This window comes from Macrobrachium nipponense, chromosome 26 (assembly GCF_015104395.2).
Source record: "Macrobrachium nipponense isolate FS-2020 chromosome 26, ASM1510439v2, whole genome shotgun sequence".
Lineage (NCBI taxonomy): Eukaryota > Metazoa > Arthropoda > Malacostraca > Decapoda > Palaemonidae > Macrobrachium > Macrobrachium nipponense.
In genome coordinates this window covers 31,135,284-31,156,258 of record NC_087215.1, presented here as the reverse complement: position 1 = coordinate 31,156,258, position 20,975 = coordinate 31,135,284, and the positions used below count along the sequence as shown (strand labels likewise).

Here is a 20,975-nt window from a genome sequence, read left to right as displayed (position 1 = left end):
TTGGCACATCGTGATTTTTATGAAAATATTTCAAAAATGATATTGTTAGAATACAATAAAGTTTTGTACATACTTACCCGGCAGATATATACTTAGTTTATGTCTCTGACGTCCGACAGAAATTAGAATTTCGCGGCACATGCTGCAGGTAGGTCAGGTGATCTACCCCCCTGCCGCTGGGTGGCAGGAATAGGAACCATTCCCGTTCTAGAACCAGATTTTCTCTTCCACCTGTCTCCTGAGGGGAGGCTGGGTGGGCCATTCATCATATATATCTGCCGGGTAAGTATGTACAAAACTTTATTGTATTCTAACAATATCATTTTTGTACATGCAACTTCCCCCGGCAGATATATACTTAGCTGATTGACACCCTTGGTGGTGGGTAAGAGACAACTATTTACTGAAAAGGCAGGTAAACAACATATGTTGTAGGTAATAAATAAATAAAACCTTGGTTCCTACTTGTTCAAGCGGAAGATTCCATGGCTAATGCCTAGGAATCTGCTTCGCCTCAAGAGCCTCAGCGAGGATGTGACCTATGGCTAAGAGTTCTTGTGGGTCTGTCGATGGGGTCTTATCCATTTACTTGACAGAGCCTCTTACATGACAATATGCCTATGCCTAGTGGCATAATTAAGGAGCACAACACCGATCCCGATCACCTGATCCTAACATGAGGGTTAGTGCTTAAGTTGAAAAGAGTTATCCCCAAACTCCTTTCAAACAACCCAAAGAAAAAACACGACGTTAAATAAAATTTAACTCACTAGTTAAGGATCAGTATCGGCTCCCTATCCCAGCAATGTATCCGCCAGAACACGGTATCAAGCCAAGAGGAAGGAAGGATCTCTCGTAGGTTATCTTGACATCCTTCGGATATGGGAAGTCAACACAGAGTTGCATCTCCCGTATGTGACAACTAATATGTCCTTATGACATATTATTAAGGAAAGAACAAGAATTCGGAAAAGCTCGCACTTCATGCGCTTTTAATTCTCAGCTGTTTGAAGGAATCATCAATGCACTTGTCAAGTGCTTAGGAGATCACAATGTCTCAAAGAAGGCCAGGGCATTCTTTGATATAGATCTCTTCTGGGTGAAGCCTGGAGCCTGGCTAGCGCTTCGTGCCTGACAGGTGCCTAGCGCCTCGCGCCTGGCTGGAGCCTTGCGCCTGAATGGCGCCTAGAGCCTGGCTGGAGCCTCGCGCCTGGCTGGCGCCTGATTGGCTCCTCCCTCCTGGCTAGTGCCTCGCGCCTGGCTGGAGCCTTGCGTCTGGCTGGCACCTTGCGCCTGGAGCTTGGCAGAAGACTTCATGATTACTGTCTATGAGTCTGCATGCCTCAAGAGTTTCAGCGAGGTAGGGACCTATGACTGACAAACCCTTCTGGATCATGTCAATGGGGGCTAGCCGCTACACGACAGAGCCTTCTCGGATCGTGCCAATGGGGGCTGAACCCACTTACATGGCAGAGCCTTACCTGTATCATATCAATGGGACTAGCCCTCTTACATGACAGAGCTTTAGGTTTCTCTTTACTGGAAGGAGCCTTGCGCCTGGATGGATCCTCAATCCTGACTGGGAGCCTAGCCTTGAAGGAGCCTTGGCACCTGATGGCCGCCTGGCTGGCTTCTAGAGCCTGGCTGGCGCCTCGCGCCTGGCTTGGCTCCTCCACACTTGCTGGAGCTTCGAGCTTGGAAGTGTCTCTAGGCTGTCTGGCGATGTCCACATCGGACACTCTTATATCTGTCCGATTTGTTCGCCTTTGGCGCAAAATGGTGGAGGCCCGCCTCTCAGTATTGCGACCATGACAGAGTTCCTTGGAAACTGTCAGCCTCTGGCGTTTTTCGCCTGTATTGGCATTTGGCCGCCTGGCTGGCGCTACATTGTCTGAGAGTCCTGAACAACCACATAGTCTATCAGGAGACTGGAGAAGGGTGGAAGAAATTCTTCCCCTTTGAGCTTTTGGCCCTGGCCAGGGGAAGTGATTGTAGTCAGCTACATCCAGTATCCTCGTTGCAGAATCTTCCCTATCCTTGCCCAAAGGAAGGGAAGGAGTCTGGAAGTCAAGGAGACTCCGAGCTGAAATTGGGCGGGAACCCTGATTTCTAGCTCGTATTGTATCCTTCTGATGACCTTCTGGGAAGCATTTCGAGCCCACATCGCACCCCGAAGACTCTGTAGGCAAACGTTTAAACCATCTCTTCTTCTGTAGATGAAAATAAAGTAGTACCCTGCCTGGGCAACGAAACTTCTATCTGAAAGCGTTGCATCAGGAATAGAGGGTTCTAGTTCTTTTGCCAGACATACTATGATGGCAAGAACCCATTGCCGAGTCTCCATTTTGAATCTGATGCGAGATTCCAATACACAAAAAATTCACTTGTCTTCTTGGGTCGTTTAGGGCTAAGAGAAACAAAGAATTCCTTCATAAACTTTCTCAAAGAAGTTTGATGAGGAGCAGTTCCGTTTTTTGTCGGAACGGAATCTGTGGCCACAAAAAGATCCCATTCGAAGTACATGATATCCTACTCTTGTCGTATTGCGGTATCGTATAAGATCCCGAAGATCTTAATCTTCTGTTATCTCTAATTCCCCTTGTAGAGACAGAGTATAGCCTTTTACTGTGTTCTTTGATAGCAGATATATGCCTAGGTGATTCTTCCCTCTGAAAGTGAAGAAAGAACTCGCTATGTGGTTCACAGAGTATCGGAAGAGGACAGTTTCCTCATTCCATCTAGCACGATCTGCAGCAATTCTATGTCTTAGCCATGACTATTGTCATTTACCTTGAAAAATCCTCTCATTCATGTCCACTTCTGGTCAGTCTGCACGCGGACAGACTGGAGAGGTTTTTCAGGTCTATTTATAATAGATTCTGATAGAATATCCAGATACTCTTGGAAAAGCCTTACGAAACATGCTGTGAGAAAGAACGTGACTTCTGTGAATCAAAACCTCTCTAAGGCCAAAATGAGGCAGCTCAGCCTCTCTTCCTTTGACGCCCTTTATCTGTTAAGAATTTATAACTAGGGGTGGAAAAAAGACTAAAGTTTATTCCCCTTCTTTAAATTAAAGATGTCGTATATTGCTACCTCTCTTGGTTCGAGGAAAAGGAAGCAGTCTATAGGAAGCCTGTTCGTCTTCTACCTTGCGAAGAGATCTATGAAGAAGACTTTCCGCAGGTTCCGCAAAACTCTTTCAATAAATGTTAGACATACATTAACAGTTATTATCTTCGATCGAGAAGGTTCTCACGGACATGCAAAATCTTGCATCGAACCTCTTAAGGATCGTTACGTTCCGTGTCTGTTCCCAAATAGGTTTTCTTTTGTTAACGCCAACAGGGGCGAAAAAGAGATTCTCGATGCTCTTTGCGATATGATAGTGTCGTTGGAATTGGCCTAAGTGATTAAAATAAATCATTTCATCATTCCTTGTAAGCGACCCCTTTCCGATTAAATGGGTAACGAAATCAGGAACGAATCTTGCCGTTACCGAGCCTCCGAGAGGCTACTGGTTTGTTTGTTTGTTTGTATGGTGTTTTTACGTGACTTCCGAACCACGTCGAGTGAACTTCTATCACCAGAAATCCACATCTCTCACTCCTCAATGGAATGGCCGAGAATCGAAACCCGCGACCACCGAGGTGAGAAGCAAACACCAAACCAACCACTACTGGGACTCATAGGTTAATAACTCGCTAAAACGAGAAAATATCTTGGATGGTGCTTCTGGCGCATTGCGCCATTCTGGCGTTTCTGGCGCAATTTGCGCCAGGCTGGCGCTTCCTTCTAGTTCTTTTAAGGTTATGTGCCAGAACATCTTGTGCCTTTATGGTACCCGAACATCCTTCACGTGTTAATTCCGTTCTTATAGGAAAAAACTTTTATATACGTAGTATAGTCCATTCAGGGAACAACTTCTGCCACTAGAGAATGTTTCCCATCCGACTCACCCAACTTCTCTTGAGCAATATCCTAATTTAAAAAGGTTGTGTGCGTTTCTTTCTCGAAAGGATGAGAGAATTATATATATCCGCGCTGCTGCCCGTATTAAATCCTTTATAATACTGTCACGTTGTGGTAAACAGCATTAATCTAGGAAACCTTTGTAAGGATACTAGGAATTCTGTAGTTAACCTCGGTATGTGCATAAGACTTGACCATACGTAGTCTTAAAGTGAATTCTCTACTACATTCATCTTCTCACTAAGCATGTACTCTAATAGCCATGCTTTCGTAAGCATGAGAGCATTATACAATATAGAGTTCCGCTGCGTTAGAATCCTTTAAAAATGTTACCTACGGTAAACAGCATTGAAATGTTGTAATATCTTTCTTATTGAAAGCTTCTTAGCAAAAGGCAGACAATATTTTATTTATGTTTGCTTAACTATCCCCTCAATCGAGGCTAAAATCCACGATTGTAGGGGAGAGACACGGTTTATTCATTCCATCCCGCAGAGAGAAGAGCCACCTCCATGTACCGACCACTCATGACCGACACCTGCATGATACTGCGTTGGTGTCTAAGCGATAGCAGTCTCGTTAGCCGACTGGCCTTACTCTTCCAGAGTTGCCAGCTACTCCATTTAATAAAGGAATCTTATGAAATTATTATCGAACTTCAGGAAGTTCTTATTAATGCATATTTAAGCGAAACAAGACTTCGATAAATCTAGAAGCTAAGTAGGTGTTGTCTTAACCATCCCTTTAAGCGTGTCCATTCCTAGGAAATTCTTGGAAGGATACTGTATTGAGTTGCTCTGCAAGAAGTAACTACGGTATGTGTGATTTGCCGTATCTTATTCTCATACAGCAGATACTCTACTCCTTCTTTACCTTACCGAGCAGATAGAGGAAAGGAAAAAATTTTTACTGTCTTCGTTTTCCTTTTCGTTATAGGAACGATAGAAAGAGAAAAATTTTTACTGTCTTCGTTCTTTTTCGTTAATAGAACGATAGAAAGAGTATATGTATCTCCTTAAGGAAGGAAGTTAATCCAGGAACTCTTTAAATCTTCGTGATTTCCTCATAAATCGCGGAAGAGACAGAATTCCTGTTCATCTGTAGGGTTTACGGAAGGAAGTAGATATTTCCTATCCGCCATCATACCCAAACGTCGATGAGATTCTTATAAGAAAAAACTCCCAAAGCTCTTGCCTCTTCATAACGAGGGAAGAGCATGAATGAAGGAGAGAGTCCGCATTGAGAGGAACTGCCAAACACAGGAGTTTTCTGAATAATGAAAAAATGGCTCTCTTAGTATCAGAATCCTTCTGACAAACGCGACGGCGCGCGTGCGACATCTAGCACCTTTGCCAGGGAAAGTTGCTCAAGTTAAAAACTCAAAGAGGAGCCTCGCGACTGACCTCTCTCTCAGAAGAAGATTTGGAATATTCTGGCGCCTGGCTCCTTGCGCCTAGCGCCTGGATAGTTCCGCGCGCCTGGAATGTTCCGCACGCTAGAAAGGAGACTCGCTCCTGGAACGTTCCGCTTGCGTGGAAGGTCCCGTGCGCCCTGATAGTTCCGAGCGCCTACTAGACCCCTTTTAGAGAAAGAGCCTCTTGCCGGAAAAGTTTCAATGGAAGGATCGTTCTGATTGCCACTGTACTATAAGGCTCTTGCTCTAGCCGTCTGTTTTTCTGGCGCAAATTGCGCCAGGCTGGCGCTTCGTCTCTTGAAGGCGCCTTGCGCCAAGAAAAAATGTTCTAGAACGCGGCTCGCGCTCAGTTGCTAGAACGCGGCTCGCGTTTGGTTGTATGGAACCGGCCGGCTCGCGCTAGTCTTGTTTTCTGGAATGCGGCTCGCTGCTGGCTGTTGGAACGTGGCTCACGCTAGCTTGCTGGAACGCGGCTTCCTAAGTTCCTGGCTGGCTCTTGCTCAGTGTTCTCTTAGTTTTCAGAGAACGGCCTAGATCATCAAATGTATTACATTCTTCGTCTTTTCGGATGTAAGATGAAGAGACGCACTTTTTTAAGGATGCCTTTTCAATGGCTATCCTTGGCAGTCTGGGACGCTCTACAGAACCTGCCGAGGGGACGCCTGACCGGTGGGGATTCTCTGAAACCTCCTTACGGCTTTCGACATTCCTTCTCCCCTGGGCTTGGGAGCTTGAAAGAGGTCTAGACCTGGGAGCGAGACAGAGCCGATCAGACGCACCCTCCACTGCAATGGGGAACACTAGTAATCACTTCTTACCTTTTAATAGCTCGCATTTTGAGCCACAATCCTTGTCTTCAAATTGCAATTATGAATTTGAAGTTTCTGCGAAGTAAGAAGGTGATGAGGATGCAACACTACTAGTACTGTTAATACTCTAATTGCTCGTTAGTAAGAGTTTCCAAAAAACTTTTAAAAGAAACGTATCAAGTTACATGCTTTACTGACTCCCTAAAGTAGGAAGTCAGTATATTTCCTCAATCAATTCTAACACTTATTACACGTATTAATAAATAAATATGATATTGTCATGATACAATAAAGTTTGTTCATACTTACCTGACAGATATATATATAGCTGTATTCTCTGACGACCGACAGAATTTCAAAACTCCCGGCAAACGCAGTGGTCGGCTAGGTGGTTAGTACCCATTGTCCCCGACTAGGGAGGCGGATGTACCGGGAACCATTCCCATTTTCTATTCAGATTTTCTTTCTACCACTGTCCCCACCCTGAGGGGAGGTGGGTGGGTACTTGATTATATATATCTGTCAGGTAAGTATGAACAAACTTTATTGTATCATAACAATATCATTTTGTTCATGACACTTACCTGCCAGATATATATATATAGCTGAATCCCACCATTGGAGGTGGGAAGGGACAGAATAGAAGGATTTTGGAAACATTTCACATGCAGATGATTGACATCTTGGGTTCCTACCTGTTAGCAATAGCTGACTTCGTGATTACTGTCACCCAAGCCTGCTTCTGCTTAACTAGAATTTCCAGCAAGGTAGTGACCTGTATAGCTGGATAGTTCTAGATGATCTGTCAACGGGAGCGTGACCACAATGTGACTAGACCATATTGACCATACTGAAGACAACGAAGCATAATAAATACCACCTAACCTAGCCTCACTAAAGTTAGTCCCATAACTTTCAGGCTAATTAAAGGGAAGACCGCCTCAAGCGGCCAACCCTACGACCGTAAAAAAACAAACCCATAATTAAAATCACACACATCCATTTTCTAAAGGATGGGGTTCGTATTGCTTCTCGTCCCCAATACTGATACCGCAGAAATGTATGGTCCAAGCGAGTAGCAATTCTCATATGTCGCCTTCACATCTCTGAGGTAGTGTGAAGCAAACACAGAGTTGCTTCGCCAAAATGTGGCACCCAGGATATCACTGAGTGCCATATGTTTTCTGAAAAGCCACCGAAGTAGCTACCGCTCTAACCTCGTGAGCATTAACTTTTAGCAGTTTAAGATCACCATCCGTGTAGGATGAATGAGCTTCCCTGATGGTATTTCTCAAGAAGAACGCCAGTGCGTTTTTAGACATTGGTAATTCCGGCCTCTTGACCGAAACACCACAGGTTGTCTGACGGGCCTCTACATTGTTTGGTCTTTTCCAGATAAAATTTGAGAGCTCTGACAGGGCACAAAAACTCTCTCCGGCTCTCGTCCGACGAACTCTGATAACCCCTTGATATCAAAGCTTTTAGGCCAGGGGGGTTGGATGGGTTTCGTTCTTCGCTAAGAACGAGGGGCTCAGCGAACACACCGCATTGTGTTCTCTGAAACCCCACATGTTTACTCATAGCTTGGATTTCGCTAACCCTCTTAGCTGTTGCCAAAGCGGTCAGGAAAATAGCTTTCCTAGTTACATCTTTCAAAGAGGCAGCGTGCATAGGCTCAAATGGGGCTGAAATTAAAAACTTTAAGACAACATCTAAATTCCATGAGGGAATCTTGTCTCGTGGAGCTTTTGATGTTTCAAAGGACCTCAATAGATCGTGAAGATCTTTATCATTTGATAAATCCAAGCCTCTGTGTCGAAAGACCGTTGATAGCATACTTTTGTAGCCTTTAATCGTTGACACTGAAAGTTTGTCTATCTCTCTAAGATGTAAGAGAAAATCAGCAATCTGGCTCACAGAGGTCGTGGAGGAGGGAAAATATTTTGCCTTCTACACCAACCTCTGAAGACAGCCCACTTCGATGGTAGACAGCTTGGGAAGATGTTCTTCTAGCGCTGGCAATAGCTCTTGCCACCGATCTTGAAAAACCTCTCGCTCTGGCCAACTTTTGGATAGTCTGAATGCAGTTCAGACTCAGAGCGGAGAGGTTTCCGTGATACCTCTCGAAGTGGGGCTGTCTGAGTAGATCGATTTTTTCTGGAAGTGTCCTTGGGAAATCTACCAGAAATGACATGGCCTCTGTGAACCAGTCGCTTGCAGGCCAAAAGGGGGCGATCAACGTCATTCTTGCTCCTTCCGACGCCGCAAACTTCCTTATTACCTCTCCCAGGAGTTTGAATGGAGGAAAGGCGTAGAAGATCCATCCCCTTCCAATTCCAAAGCATGGCATCTATTGCTATTGCTCATGGTCTAGAACCGGAGAGCAGTAAATCGGAAGCCTCTTCGTTTTTGCTGTCGCGAAGAGGTCTACCAGTGGGCGTCCCCAAAGTTTCCACAACTCCTTGCAGATCTCTGGATGGAGAGTCCATTCGTTTGGAAGCATTTGATGTTGACGGCTGAGGAGATCCGCAACGAACGTTCTGCTGTCCTGAAACGAACCTCGTTAGAATCGTTACATTTCTCAGCTTCGCCCAAAGTAAGATTTCCCTCGTTATCCTGAACAGGGAGCGAGATAGAGTTCCTCCCTGTTTTTTGAGATATGCGAGCGCCGTGGTGTTGTCCGAGTTGACTTGTACAATTCGTCCCACAATCCTTCCTTGACTCGAAGCATTGAAGTGCCAAACGAATCGCCTCTAGCTCACTTGAGGTTTATGTGCCAGGACCTCTGTTCCCCTCTCCAGAGGCCTGACACTTCTTCCTCCCCCAGTTGTTGCTCCCCAGCCCGTCATGGACGCGTCTGAGAACAACACTAGTCTGGGCTCAGAACTTTGAGGGACATCCCTTCCGATAGCTTGACGGGATCGGAGGACCACCACTTCAAATGCTCTTTGATCGATTGAGGGATTCTCAAAATCTCGTCTAGGTCTTTCTTGTTCTTCCAGTTGTCTGGTAGGAAAAACTGAAGCTGTCTGAGGTGCAGCCTTCCCAGAGAAACAAATTTCCCTCCAGCGAGGAAATGGAAGGTCCCCAGCAGACTCATCCATTCCCTCGCGAGCATATTTCCTTCTCTAAGAAGACCGATACTTTCTCTAAGCATTTTAGCTGACGTTCTATGGATGGAAATGCTTGAAAAGCCACTGAATCCATCTGAATCCCCAGATACACGATGGACTGTGTGGGAATCAGATGGGACTTCTCGAAGTTGACCAGAAGGCCCAGGTCCTTCGTCAGCTGTAATGTCGTATGTAGGTCCTCCAGACACTTCCTTTGACGTGGACCGGATCAGCCAATCGTCTAAATAGAGTGAGACTCTTATCTTTGAGAGATGGAGCCATCTTGCTACATTTCGCATCAGAAGCGTGATATCATAGGGGCTGTACTCAGCCCGAAACAGAGAGCTCTGAATTGGAAGACCTGTCCTTTCAGAACGAATCTGAGGAACTTCCTGGACCGAGGATGTATCGGAACATGGAAATAGGCATCTTGGAGATCCAAGGACACCATCCAATCTCCTGGTCTCAGGGAAGCTAAAACAGACTGTGCAGTTTCCATCTTGAATTTTATTTTCCTTACAAAAAGATTCAGCCTGCTTACGTCTAGGACAGGTCTCCATCCTCCCGAGTGCTTCGGAACAAGGAAAAGCCTGTTGTAGAAGCCTGGAGAGTTCCGTGACACGACTCTTTCTACTGCTCTCTTTTCCAACATCTGATCCAAAAGGTCTAATAAGATCTGTTGCTTTGAATCCTGATAAGAGGGCGAAAGGTCTATTGGTTCTATGACTTAATGGTGGTTTCGATAGAAACGGGATTTTGTAACCTTCCTCGATCACTTCGAGTGACCAAGAGTTCGCCCCTCTTATCCTCCATGCTTCGGCGAATAGAGCGAGTCTCGCCCCGACTGGTGTCTGGAGGGCCGAAAGTCATTTCTTTCCCCTGGTTTTTGAGGGGGCTCTGCCCCCTAGGGAAACTCCTCCCTCGAGCAGCAGCTCTTGAAGAGGCTCTTCCACGAAAGGGCTTATAATTCTTCCTAGAAGCTTGCGTGGTTCTTGAAGAACATCTGATCAGCAGGAGCGTTTCGAAGACCGAGACAATAAGTCCTGCGTCGCTCGTTCTTGGAGATTTACTGATAAATCCTTTACCATCGATTGTGGAAAAAGATGAGCAGAAAAGGGAGCGAACAACAATTCTGCTTTTTGCGCTGGCGACACTGACTTAGCTGTGAAGCTACAGAAGAGTGCTCGTTTCTTCAGGACTCCCGACGCAAAATGTGATGCCAGTTCGTCGGAGCCATCTCTTACTGCTCTGTCCATGCATGACAAAATACTCGCTAAGTCCTCAATGAGATGGAATCTGGGCTTCTAGACTGAACATCCAAGACGCCCAAACACCAATCTAGAAAGTTAAAAACTTCCAAAGTTATATAAAGGCCTTTGAGATGGTGATCTATCTCCGACATTGTCCACGAAACTTTCGCTGATGCCAGGTAAGATCTTCTAGGAGCTTCCACTAAGTTGGCGAAATCCCCTTGTGTGGAAGCGGGGATTCTCAAACCTGCTTCCTCTTCTGTCTCGTACCACTTCCCCGATCTTCCACTAAGCCTTGTGGGGGGGGAAGTGCAAAAGAAGTCTTGCCATTTGTCTTTTTGGATTCCAATCCAATCATGGATTCTTTTAAAAGCCCTTTTAGTCGAGAGCGAGGTGGCCATTTTGACAAAATTTGGAGTCTTCCTTGCCTTCGAAGAGGTTAGTTGCGAAGGTGGAGAGAGAGGAACTGGAGCTCGGAACTTCTCGGGAAACAAATCTTTTAAAAGACGAGTCAAAGTCTTATAATCCACAGAGGATGAGGTTGTAGGATCCTCCTCCTCCATTCCGAAACAGCCTCGCTTGACGATTTATTTTCTAATGGAGACATAGCCTTATTCTGCATTGAACGAGAAGAAAACCAAAGTTTCACCTCCCTTTCGAACCGCAGGTTTTGTGTTTGAAATCAATTTTGAAGAGGAGAGTCTGCTATGTTCTCCTAACCTTGACTTTCTCTCCGAATTTTCCAAACTGACGTCATACGATTTCTCTTGACGAGCACTGATATTGTAGTTCCTACTACCTTGAAGCATATGGCGCTTATCCTTCTGACTAGCGACCTGTTCTTTTCTTCTCAGGGTAACTTTATGCATCGGACGCCTAGCGCCCTCAAAAGCGTCCTCATTTGCGTCCTGGAAAGCGTCCTCATTTGCGTCCTGGAACGCGTACTGATATGAAGGACGACGAGCGTCCTTACTAGCACTACGCCTCGCGTCCTCAAAAACGTCCTCATATTCATCTTCATATCCTTCTTCTGAACTAATATTGTGCGTCTGAAGGCTCTCCAGCCGACGTTTCCGACCCCGAGCGTCCCGAGAAGCGTCCTTACGAGCGTCCTGGTTAGCAAAGCGTTTGTTTTGTTGAATATTCTCTTCCTGTAAGTCAAGATCCATTCCTCCCAATTTTATTCCTGAGCGATCCTTCTGAACGTTCTTCGACTCTGGGAAAAGACGACGGCGGCGGCCGCCTGTGCGGCACCTATTGTCTTTTTCTTTACCGCCAATACTTCTAGAGACTCTCTCAGCAGGACTGCTTGCGCGTTCCTGATTGAGTCGATGAGGTCTAGAAGGCGACGGATCAGACGAAGACGAAGAACGAAGAAGAAGCCGCAGAGAACGTCTAGATTTCTTGACGGGTAGCCAAAGATCTTTTTTACGACTACGTGATCTTTCCTCTTTCTTGGCGAAAAAACGTATCCAACTGTTGACGAATCGCTTCGAGAGTCTTTTTTGATGGTGAAGAACCATATGATGGAATGAACCTTTGAGAAGAAGATGGGGCGAGGGGACGCCTTCTTCCTTCTCTCCGGACTCGAATCAGGACGCTCAGAAAGCGTCCTAAATCTCTTGTGCGGGATACTGTCTTCGAAGTTTTCCGGAGAGACCGAGCGTAAATCGAGGCGGGAGACAGCTCTCGATCTCCCGATGAAGCGTCCTCTTTCCATCATACCTTTCCTAAGAGGTCGAGAAGACGATGGCCGCCAGTGCGACGTCTTACGTCTTCTTTACCACTCTCAAGACGTCTTACGTCTTCCTTACACTCTCCTTGGAGAGGCTGCGTACTCTTCCGTAAGACCTTTCATAAGAGGGGGCGAGAGGACGATGGCCGCTTGTGCGACACCTTACGTCTTCCTTACCACTCTCAGTCGGAGAGGTCTTCCGAGATTCCCACCCACGGTGAGGTGAGGACGTCTCGGAGGAAGAGAAGCATTCCTTCAAGATTCGAGCTTGCGCGCGATCTTTGGCAGCCTTGGATAGCGTCTTCATGGATCTGGCCTGAAGGGGACGCCAAGTACCTGGTGTTTAATTCTTCCGTAACCTCCCTCCTTCAGCCTTCGACATGTCCGCATTGTTCCTGTGTTCATGGGAGTCCGACAGAGGTCTCAACCTGGAGGCATTATAGGACCGATCTGACGCCCCCTCCACTTCACTAGGGGCACTAACACTATCACTACACTTTTGCACATTAGATTGTAGCACTTTCATTTTCGATTCAAGGTTCCGAATCGATTCTAAAATGGTAGAAAGGGCATTCCCTTCGGTAACAATCACTTCCTTATCTGAAGGAGAAATTATAGGGTTATGCGTAGCATGTTCTACATTTATGTTAGATTGAGCAACTTTACTTTAACTTTTAACAGAAGCACTCCTGGAGGTCAGTTAACACTTCACATTCTTTGCACCTATCATCCAACAAGCAAACATGCCCTCTACAATTCACACACACTGTGTGAGGATCTACCGAGGCTTTTGGTAGCCTCACCTTACATTCTTCTACACCACACACCCTGAAACTAGTAGAACTAGATCCAGACATCTCAATTCTAAGAAAATTCAAAGCCAAAATCAAAATCCAAACCACAATAGCGTATGCCAAATCACTAAGCCAAGTCCGAAACCAAAAGACAATCCAAATACTCAAGTGACAAATGAAGTTTTCGAAATCCTAAGCGGAGGTCTGTAAACAGATGTTTACCGACCGGCGACAGAAGAAAATCTGAATAGAAAATGGGAATGGTTCCCGGTATCCGCCTCCCAGCGGCGGGAATGGGTACTAACCACCTAGCCGACCACTGCGTTTGCCGGGAGTTTTGAAATTCTGTCGGTCGTCAGAGAATACAGCTATATATATATCTGGCAGGTAAGTGTCATGAACAAAATTAATATTTCCCTTTCTTGCAAACTATGTAAGTGTCTACCAAAAATTTCGGTAGTTACACGTCATATATTCTTCGAAATTTTCGAAGCCAAATTCATTAAAAAGTTAATAAAAGCGTATGCCGAACCAAAGACCCAGTACTTCCCTGCAAAAGACAGCCCAGAAGATCGATGGCGATGAAAAACGAAAATCAAGTCAGGAGGTAGCAACAACATATGTTGACACTACCGCGACAGAGAAAATCTGGTTCTAGAACGGGAATGGTTCCTATTCCTGCCACCCAGCGGCAGGGGGGTAGATCACCTGACCTACCTGCAGCGTGTGCCGCGAAATTCGAATTTCTGTCGGACGTCAGAGACATAAGCTAAGTATATATCTGCCGGGGAAGTTGCATGTACAAAACTGATAGAAGCTACAACCACGAGTTATTTTTTGTTGTATGCTACATGAAATTGTGCACATTTCCAATTATAAAACTTTATGTATCAGCTAATATAAAAAGGTGCAAACATTACAACACCGTGTGGAGAAAGTTTTTTTTTCAAAAATTCACCATAAATCGAAATATTGTGCTAGAGACTTCCAATTTGTTGCAAAATGAAGGCAAATGATTGAATATTACTAAAATGTAAGAGTTTTAGCTTACAATTGCGTTTTTCAACCATTTCGGTTGAGTCAAAGTTGACCAAAGGTTGAAGTTTTGGCACTTATCGTTATTTATAGGAAAATATTTCAAAACTTATAAAAGTTACAATCATTGGTTGTTTTTTGTTGTATTCTACATGAAATTGCGCACATTTTCATATATTAAACTCTATGTGATGGCTAATATAAAATGGTGCAAAAATTACGACAAACTGACGAAAGAATTTCTGAGATGCGTCGCTGATGCTTTCTAGTGTGAGAAGAAAGCAATTCGCGCATGCGCGCCTGGGTAACGCTTGTAAACAAAACAACAGCATGATCTGTGAACTCCCAGCATCCCTCAAGGCGCGATTCAAAATTTTTCGCAAACTAGGTCTACATGTATAGCTATTTTTCTGTGAATATTTAAAAAAACTTTTTGTAGTCGACATACTGTACGTCAACTTAGCACCCAACAGACAATTATAGTAGACGTATAATACGTCCAGTCAGCGTTTAAGGGTCAAGGTGTAAAAAAAAAAAAAAAAAAAAAAAAACAAAAAAAAAAAAAAAAAAAAAAAAAAAACAACAAAAAAAAAAAAAAAAAAAGTTTTCAAGATCAAAAAAAAATAAAGGACAATCTGATTATAATCTAATGACCATTTCCAGCTCATGCTGAGGAATAGTCATACATAAAAGGGGATTACTGTATTCAAATTTTCCTATAAACAAAATTTTAAGGTAATTTCTTTCTCCTAGTTAATACAAATCAGAGCCTTTTAAGTTAAGTTCAAAAGAATACTGTACTATTTCCCAACAAGGGTAGGAAATAGAAGTCAGTAGGTAACTATCTCATCTATGTTAATGTCATTTGTATTTTTCCACGGTATAAAAATCAGATACTTTTAGGTAGGAATAATTCTTAGCGTGAGCTAAACCTAATCACTTAAACTTGGTAACACGGTAGTGAACTGGTGGCATGTAAGTGGATGAGTGAAGACCCTCATTCACTCAGTTAGGTGGCCTACTGCAACTTTGCCTGATCCACACTCGAGCTTATAATTGGCCCAAGCTGCAACTTGACAGAGGGAGCTAAAAGGAAGTGAACCTGTTCCTCTTGTGTTCACCCTAGAGTACTTGGATACTATACTATCTCAATGAATGGAGTTTGGGTGATAACACCTCCAGTTCAGTAGCCATTTCAGGTCTCAAGAAGGCACCCAGGGATTTGTGGCCAATGTCCTTTTGGCAGAATAAAAAGGTAAACTTCCAATGTTTTGGTTTCAATTCACTCCACATTGCACTTTAACCAAGTTCTGTTCCTGGTTCCTAAGCGCGCTCGCCACAAACACAGTTACGAACAGCAGACGACGACACTGCAAAGTTTTATTCCCGAAATTGTTTACTTTACTCGTTATTTAGTTCAGCTTTACTTTGTTATTTAAAAATGTTAATTTATTTCATGTCTACTATCGCTTTTTTGCAACCAAATTACCCCGAAACATTGCAGATATTTCTAAAGTAGATACAATCCAATGTTTCTAACCTTGTCGTACATCTGGCTACCGAAAACCATAGAGGAACAGACTCCGGATAAATGGATTATGTTTTTTTTTTTTTGCTAGCACTTTTCATTGATTTAAGTCTATATTAGTATTTTGATTTTCCTTAATAACTGTATGCCAGAAATAAATGTAACCTTTAATCTTTGCATGCTAAGAATGGCAAAATCATCGTTGCCACATTAGTGGAGCTTCACACATATGCCGATGCATTATTATAAACTGTTTCCATGAATTCTAGTTGTAATAGTAATGCAATAATGATAAAATTGCTTTAATATTTATGTATATATACTTCCAATACATAGCCTAATTTCACCAATTTCCATGTTTTGTGTAAGTCTTATACCCAGTTTGGAGGGTGAACACATACCGAATGGCAAGAGAGAGAGAGAGAGAGAGAGAGAGAGAGAGAGAGAGAGAGAGAGAGAGAGAGAGAGAGAAAGGAAGGCAAAGGAAGGAAGAAGGAAAGGGGTGGTAGTGGAGGGGGGGAGAGGGTAGGTGGAGCTTTTTACGTGTGTTCGTATCCATTTCTGCATAATGGAGTTTTTATCTATTGGTACAAGGACAAGTGTCGTTATTCTTTACGATTAGGGATTCACGACACCCTAATAAATTTCGGCACTGGGTGTAATGCACTATAGCAAAATCTCGTTCTGATATGAGTGTTCGTTACAGAAATAGGTATTGCCCAAAAACGTGCTTGCACTGTCTCTGAACCCTTAGTAGATATGCTGCTTAGTTGTCAATCAAGTTTTTTGTAATCAAGTATTTTTTACAAGCTAGCTATTGAATAAATTTGTATTTTTCTCAATCAAAACATATGCCCCTTAATGCTAACTTTCCTCTTTTAACGACTTTCTGGTCATTGCAAATTCGGCCCCATAATTTCTTATGGTGCAAAAACAGACAGAGGCCCAGGGACCAAAAACGATTGCGTCACACTACGGTGGTAATCCGGCAGTAAAACATCTTCATATATCCAAAAAGTAAATAATAAAGATATAGGTATATGCGCATTACCATCATAAGAATTACATGAATAGCTGATACCAATCTGCATGAATAACTGGTAAACTGTTCTGCAAGAAAGTTGAGTATAGCAATTATTTACAATAGGTAAGAAAGTCAAGATGTCGTGACGTTATAATACAGGACTTAGCCTAAAAGAACGTTCTAATTCCGGAAAATAATTACTTAAATTTGAGTCAGAATCTATTTACTTTTTCAATAACGAATATTTTCAAATTAATCATCACAAGTATGTAAAATATTGATGTTTTACTATTTATTTAAAAAAATTATCTAAGTGCACGCTTCTTCGTCGTCTTCTACCAAAACAGTTGTTTACTTAAAAACGTCCTGGTAAGGGACTGTTCCGATTGTTGTGATGAAAGTGCCCCAGCATCTGTGGGTACAAGTGGTGTGCGGATTTATCACAGGAAATGGGAAGTTTGTTGACACAAGTGACTCCGCAAACATCGAGATGGCGTCAACCTTCTAAAACAAATGAAGCGTAAGTAAAAATTTCGAAAGCGTTTTGGTGAGATTTCCACTGCCGTGGACACCCTTTTTACTACCCTCTGTTTAATGCTTTAAATTTGGCCCTACCTAATTTCTAACTTTGGAGAAAATACTTAGTACTTTGAGAGGAGAGTAGAGGTCTTTCGCTCCGTTTCTCACCAACAACAAGTCGCGAATGATGCCCATCTCCAGTGTCAGGAGGCGTTATAGCCTAAGTACTTTTTTGGAGAGTGACATGCTATGATCGTCGTTGGCTTGATGCAGGCCATGCGGTGCTTTACCCTATTTCCAAAGGGCCTCAACCCAAACTACCTACCTATTTTCAAGCGTCCTCAACCCAATGTAGCCTATTTCCAAAAGGCCTCAACCCAATGTATTTCCAAAGGGCCTCAACCCAATGTACCTTGGTAGCCCTACCTACCTATTTTCAAGCGTCCTCAACCAAATGTATTTCCGAAGGGCCTCAACTCATTGTACCTATTTTCAAGCGTCCTCAACCTCATGTATTTCAGAAGGGCATCGGCCAATGTCCCAATTTATAAATTCTTACGGTGCCGAGCTACTACGAGCTGTCCTTTAGGTAGTAGCTTACATTCTGTGACCTACATAAGAACAGCACTTTCAACATCATTCATCTCTAAAATACCGCAGCCTATCAACTCAAGGAACGTCTTCTGATGTCACGGAAATACTTACGCTTTATCAGGGGAAAATTGGGGTCATCAAAATTGACGCAGGACGAAACCAACAAAAATCCCCGAAATATTTCTTGGACAGGCCAACAGCGAATTCAGAACCAGAATTTCGGATACTTGACTCATGGTATTGTAATGTTTGTGGGCGTGGCTAGCGCCTAAGTAGACTATCGTGCTCATTTCAAAAGAATGTTGTGTACATCCAATGAAATTAAGACATTGATAATCCAAATTCAAGCTTATCAGCATTAAACGGGGTGTTAATGTACACTGATTTGACAAATGTGTACAAAATAACTGGAATTTTAATAAATCTCATTACCATTTAATATTTACGTCGATAAGGCTCTTGGCTTGATGCGAACAAGAAAGTATTAATTTGTCAACGATTTTACTAATTAATCGTGCATTATTCTCTAACTGATTATCTTATACCAACAATTTAGACAAAATAGAGCCACATATTTGCGAGTATGGTCCATTCCCCCTACATGTTGCTGATGAGAAAAGTTTGTATTGTATAATAAGTATCATACATCTGGCATTAAACACCATTCTTCCTATGGTATTTTTAATCAAGAAGTGTTATTTTATACAGCAACTCAATAATTACCTTTATAAATATTTATTAACTCATTTTTAAAATATATATTCTATTATAAGTGTGTTAATTCAAAATTAAATATATCATATTTACTGAAGGGATTCTTTCTGAACATTACCATTATCTTACCCTAAGTGATCCATGTTAGAGATCAAATAAATACATTATGTTGTTTTAAATAAAATACTCTTAAGGCTATATCAAGTAAATTATCAATAATACTAACCATAGCAAAACAATAAAATCTATATTTTATTTTTATATAGTTTAAATAAAATTTCAATGAATTTTAATCAAATTATAAACTAGATAGACAAGGTTACTGGAATTGTCGGTGACGTGAAGGAAAACGGGAATATATTTGTAAACAAATGAGAATGAACATGAACTGAAACAAAAAATTGAGAATGATAATGGATTATGAAGAGCACTATAGGACTGAGGTCGGGTATCAGCTGTCAACAAAAACGAATAAGGTCAAACTAACTTAATAACACGATATAAATACAGAACAGTAGCCAACAAAAATAAATTTGCAATGGATTTATCGAATTCGAAAGCTAAAAAATCAAAATAATAAAATCGGGTGAGATAGTGAGCCTTTTATGGAATTCGCTTAAGTTTATGCTCCTAAAAAAAATATATTTCTTTTGTGACGTTATAGGATGAAATAATAACTTGATATGAAATCAGCTAACGTGGAAAAAAGATTAAATATCTCTTTTTAAGAAATAAGGGATATTTTAGATTAAACAACTCGCCAAAGTTTATGCATTTCTTACATGAAATTACTGAAGTATTAAAAGCATTGTGATATAATGCTGAGATAGAGACAGAAAACTCATAAAAACTGCAAGATTAAACTCGTTATTTTTCAGACCTTATTAGACATACCTGGTCACATTAAATAAGAACAGAAACCGATATTTGGACAAATTAATTATACAGGTAAGTATACTTGGGCTTTACGTAAAAATAAACAATGTTGCAGACCATTCACTGGCACTATATATATTATGGCGATATCATAAATGATGATATTTTTGCTGTGTTAGGTAACCGTTGTTTTTAGAATAATTACAAAAAAAGTTGCTACTGAACACATGATGAACCTCGAAATAAACAAATGCAGAAGTTAAGAAGTAAGAATGCAAAATAATTTAAATAAGACAGGGCAAGGTGAAAGAACACTTGGTGCTCAAGCATTTTTAGCAGGAAACCCATTCTTTTCCATTTAAAGTTGGCTGTGTTGTACTTGGAAAACAGCCATAACAATAGGAAACACAGTTGCCAGTAAAAATGCAATGTGGCTGGCTAAAATAGGAACATCGGTATATCCTACTTGCATATTCGATATGGGGATGATAAAAACTGGGTAGAATGTGAATGTGATGAGTTGTATCATATTAGATTTATATATGGCTTCATTGCTAATAACATCAAGATATTGGAGTGACTTTGTCCTAATCGTTCTGATAAAGCTTATTTGATAGTGAACGAATAGAAAAGAAATGCAGACTACATCAATTCTGTTGGCGGATGAACTGAGTTGCAAGACAAGGGAATTGCTGACCATGATGCCAGAATTACTACAATTTTGCGGGCAGTTCTGCTTGGTGACTGTACGGATTTGCCATGGGATATTGACATAAAACTTGTGAAGAATATTTAATATCATAAGTTGATGGAGAACTTGGTCTCGTAGGAAAAGACTGAATTAAAAGAAGATAAATTTTACAGCCATGGTTAAGGAAAAGACCATATATAGGCAGACATAGCTTCATGTAAGAGTTAGAACAAGAAAAAAACCCGCTTATTTTAAATTAATCTGAATGAGAGAGGCAAATTTAACCAAAATTTGGGTGACTACGCAAAAAAAATACAATCTATATTAAAAGTCTAAGGAAACAATCACGGAACATAGAATTATATATAATATAATATATATATATATATATATATATATATATATATATATATATATATATATTATATATATATATACAATCAACAGCCACATCAGGGTGACAAGAAGCTAAATGCCAACATCTTTCCATTCACGGGACTGTCTAGAGACAAAAGCGAAAATTTGAAAGAATTCTTATATATAGAAATATGGATTTATGGTACTACAGTGTAAACATACCAAAGCAAGCATAACAACCAAAGGCAAAATTGATCGAGGAAGAGAGCCGTTACAAAGGAATTTCCAGGCAACTATGACTAACTACTAAATCAGGGTTTCTTGAAATAATTGTATTATAGGTATCATAATCATAATCGTTGAGTGAGTCTGGTGTATTGAATTACTTTTTAATTGATAGGTAGTAGTGGTAATAAGTTCTGAACCGTGTATGTCGTTTCATTCGCTTCTATTGAACTTATTTTTAAAAATATATACCTAGTACTACCTAGCTACCTATACCTATACCTACTAGGTACCTAGCCTATTTGCTAAAACAAAAAAGATTAGT

At 41.8% G+C, this 20,975-nt stretch overlaps 2 protein-coding genes across 3 annotated transcripts in view; one reads left to right on the top strand and one right to left on the bottom strand.

Annotated features, from left to right (window-relative positions):
• LOC135200150 (hornerin-like) overlaps positions 1 to 18,019 on the bottom strand; it is a 196,679-nt gene extending 178,660 nt beyond the window's left edge. The window contains 1 exon segment of the mRNA XM_064228499.1: positions 17,899 to 18,019. The gene's annotated coding sequence lies outside the window, so the exon portion shown is untranslated.
• A 2,658-nt stretch (positions 18,020 to 20,677) lies between these two features.
• LOC135200148 (uncharacterized) overlaps positions 20,678 to 20,975 on the top strand; it is a 41,274-nt gene continuing 40,976 nt past the window's right edge. The window contains exon 1 of one of the 2 annotated variants that reach the window (XM_064228494.1): positions 20,678 to 20,766. The gene's annotated coding sequence lies outside the window, so the exon portion shown is untranslated. Of the gene's footprint in view, positions 20,789 to 20,975 lie in introns of both variants that reach the window. The other variant, XM_064228493.1, reaches the window with a different exon arrangement.